The sequence below is a fragment of the Nestor notabilis genome, unplaced genomic scaffold (assembly GCF_000696875.1).
Source record: "Nestor notabilis isolate BGI_N333 unplaced genomic scaffold, ASM69687v1 scaffold2906, whole genome shotgun sequence".
In the NCBI taxonomy this organism is placed as follows: Eukaryota; Metazoa; Chordata; class Aves; order Psittaciformes; family Psittacidae; genus Nestor; species Nestor notabilis.
The window spans coordinates 45,752-49,761 of NW_009934058.1; positions in this window are offsets into that span (position 1 = coordinate 45,752).

Consider the following 4,010-nt stretch of genomic DNA (forward strand, 5'->3'; position numbering starts at 1 on the left):
GGGAGAACTCCTCCCCTTGGAAGGCTGCCGAGGAGCGGCCTCGAACTGGAAGAGCTCGTGGTGTGACGCTGCGGTATTTTAATAAGTACATTTTGGGAAAAGGAATGTTCAAGTCAGAGTGAAGGCACAGTTGGGGGTTTTTTGGGGTTTGGGTTTTTTTTGGGTTTTTTTTTTTTTTTTTTGTTTGGTTTTTTTTTTTTTTTTGTTTAAGAAGCATGCACATAGTTAGCTTGCAACCTATTACTCCTGTGCTAATGCAGTTTTTAACCATACCATAGAGCCACAGAATAGTTTGGGGTGGAAGGGACCCTAATAATCATCTGGTTCCAACCCCACTGCCATGGTCAGGGACACACCTTCCACTAGACCAGGTTGCTCCAAGCCCTGTCCAACCTGGCCTTGAATGCTTCCAGGGATGGGGCAGCCACAGCTTCTCTAGGCAACTTCTGCCAGTGCCTCACCACCCTCACAGGAAATATTTCTTCCTAGTATCTAATCTAAATCTCTTCTCTGTCAGTTTAAAGCCATTTCTCCTTGTCCTATCACTACATGCCCTTTTAAAAGTCCTTCTTCATATTTCTTGATGGCCCCTTTAGGCACTGGAAGCTGTGCTAAAGTCCCCCTGAAGCCTTCTCTTCTGCAGGCTGAACAAGGTATGTTCTTTAGTAAAACTGAACTCTTGTATAAAACAAACAAATGAAAAATGCAGGCGCTAAATTTAGCTTGATCTCTCGTATTGACAAAGTCCAGGGTGGCAGTATTCATCAATTGAATGTTTCCGTTCAGATTGCACCTGCATTAGCCAGCAATACAATATATGCAGGAAGGACTGTGAAGAATAACACTTTGGGCTTGGGGATCTGATTTAGGTTGGAGAGGTCTTGTAGCTGGGTACCCTGCTCAAAGCAGGATATTGTCCCGGGATGGAGATTCTGCAGCCTAGGTGACCTTGTCAAATATTTGACTGCTCTTCATATAATATTTTCCTTATCTAGTTAAAAGTTCCCTTGCTCCAGCTTCTGAGTGTTTCATCTTGCCCTTTAACTGCCCTCTGAATCAAGTCTAGCTCTTATCTTTTCTTTAACCTACATTCAGTATTTGTCTATATCATGTAGGCTCTTACCTGGTCTTTTTAGGCTGTGCAGGTACTGCCCTCCCAGGCGCTCCTTGTGTCTTGTGTGTTTCAACCCCTTAAATTTGCCTCATTGGTACCTTGCTGTACTTGGTCCACTTCATTCATCTCTTTCTTAAACTGAGTAGTGGGGAAAGGAAAACATAGTATTCCATACGTGACTTCAGGGGTGCTTCATGGAGGGGCATTTTCACTTTTACTGGTGCATTATAGTATGTGGCTGGGTGTCAGTGCATTTTACCAACTCATTTTCATCTTGTTTACCTGTTCTCCAGGATCCTGTTCTGCAGAGTTGCTTTTCTGCATAACCAACACTCTGGCTGTGGTTTTGAGTGGAACTATTTCACTGTAATTGCAGGACTTTGCATGTGACTTTGCATCAACCTCCAGTTTTTCCATATGCCTATGAAGGAGATCAGTCAGAGCACCCCTCTTCATCAACTTGTCTATCCAGCAGAACATCAAAACATTATTGTGAACACACTCCAAAAGTGTCTTGGGTTGGTTGTGCCAGGCCACATTTCTCTTCCATGAAATGTTGAGGTACTTAAAGAATCCTCCATGAGAAGCAGGACCTGGTGATAATGATGCTTCTTACAGTTCTCTAAAGAAGTTGTCATTTCTTCTCGATGGAACAGACTGTGGCAGATCCCCACAGCAATAGCTCTTTTGTTGACTATCCTTTTTGTCCTGACCCATAAGGCCCATCGTTTGTTGTATAGTAGATCTCTGAACTCAGGCTGCTACTTTGCATACTGCACAGTTCTCCTTCCCCCTATTCCCTGCTTCTCTTCTCCAGCCAGGTCAGCTGCTTCCAGACGTGGTGGTATGCTTACTTACAGGTTAGTTTTGTGTTGTAGAGGTATCAAATAGTGTATCTGCAAGACTAGTAGATGTTTTTTGTATAATTTTACTTGGTAGGGCATCAGCTGAAATCTCAGCCTGAACTCACGTGCATGTCAGCTCTGTGGCTGACAAAGGATGGAATGTGACTCTACTGAATAAACCCCTACAATGGAGGAATGGTCAGTGGAGATGGGCAAGCTGATGTACCCATGAAGCTCAGAGAATAATGCAAAGAAGCCCACTTCATCTCAACACAAAGGGGACTGAATAAACCTTTGTTTCAGATAAACACCTATCAACAGTTGAGTGGATCAACTGCTGGTGTAAATATTTCTCCTTGAGTTCTTTAGAAGAATGTGTCTTCCTGAGTTAGCCAAACAGCATAGGGCCAGTGTATGCATGGCTCAGCCCAACAGAGAGTATAAAAACTAAACAACTCACAAAGTCATTTTGAAGAGAGCAACAGGCTTGACCTGGCTTCAACACACGTATTTCTTCCCAGTTACCAGGGGTGCCCAGTTCATAACAATGGCCGTATTACAGAGACCAGTAATGGGGATCATACTGGTGATGTGATTGAACTGTGTATTGCAACAGATATATTTTGCTAAGTGTAACTTTTATTTGCATTGTGGAGTTGGTATTTTTACATTGCTCTGCTGAATCAGAAATCCTGTGTAACATCAAATATGTATGAATAAGTAAATTTGATGTGGAACATTATACCTTCCACATGTGGAGTATTTCAGAGAACCTGGTCAGTACGCGCTGGACTCTTGATATGTTCTTGGAGAGCTTGAGGAGATTGTTTTGCAGAAGTTTTAGTTAGTTTCTCTGTATGTCTTTTGGGAACATCTGGGGAAAAAACGATTGCCTTGCGATGGAACTGAACTATTGTGCCTTCAAGATATCAGGGGAGGTAATTTGCCATCCATTCAGTTAACTGGATATGCAAACAGCCTATTGGCTGTCGCAGCTGTCTGCCATGCTTGTGTTAACTTGCTGGCATTTCGTGTTGTTATATTACATGACACAGCATGCATTTACAAAAAGGACAGCATTGTTTATATGTACCCAGATTTTGATACCTGTTTTCTTACAAGAGAGGTAACTTTAGCTGGGGCTGCCTTATAGGCTTCTAGGTTTAATTAGTTATCAAACTCACAAATACCACTATCCCAGCTTCCAGATCCCAGCTGGTAAGAATAAACAGTGGTAGACACTTTGAGCTCACTGCCTGTTTACTTAGCAGCTGGGGTAGCATGGTATGCAGTTTAATTTGTCTAGTTCAGTACCGCTAGCTACTGAATTTATGCGGTCTAGAAACATTATTCTGCTAAGGGACCAAGGGAAACGCTGTCAGTAATGTGAGTGACAGTTCCAGCAATACAGCAAATGTGAGGTCTGGAAAGAATTCTTAAGATACTTTTTGAACATTTTGGTGTCTGTAAATACCATTATTTACCAGAGTGAGTAATGCACAATGAGTGGAATAGATCTAGCTTTTAAAAGACACCTGGAGTTGACTGACATCTTTTTGATACAGATTTTGGAATACAGTGGAGTGATATCAATGCAAAGTAATTAGAAGTTACGTATTGCTTGTATAATTGCACACAATTATGTATGTGCTGCAGTTTGTTGACTGCACTCGTTCTTTGCTCTGTGCTGTGGAGAACATAATTGCACTTAAGCTTGATTTTTATATGCTGTGTAAGATGACCTTTATTTGACTAGTTAATGTTCCTGTGGTTTTTGTAAAAATGCAGAACATTTCATTGTATGTTAAAGGAGAAAGTGAAATGTATAAAGATTTTTTTGAATGTGAAATGCATAAACTTTTTGTGAACAAAAGGCATTTTTGTAAATAAGGGTTTTGGAGAGTGACTGATTCATACAGGAAAGGACTGGTAGGTGTGGTGCTAAACAAGAAATATGGTTGAGCTCCTTGTTGCCAGAGCATTGTTTAGGTCTGCTGCTGTTTCTTTCTGTTGCCTGTCTTTTCAGCCCTTAGCTCAGGCAGACGTGTAGG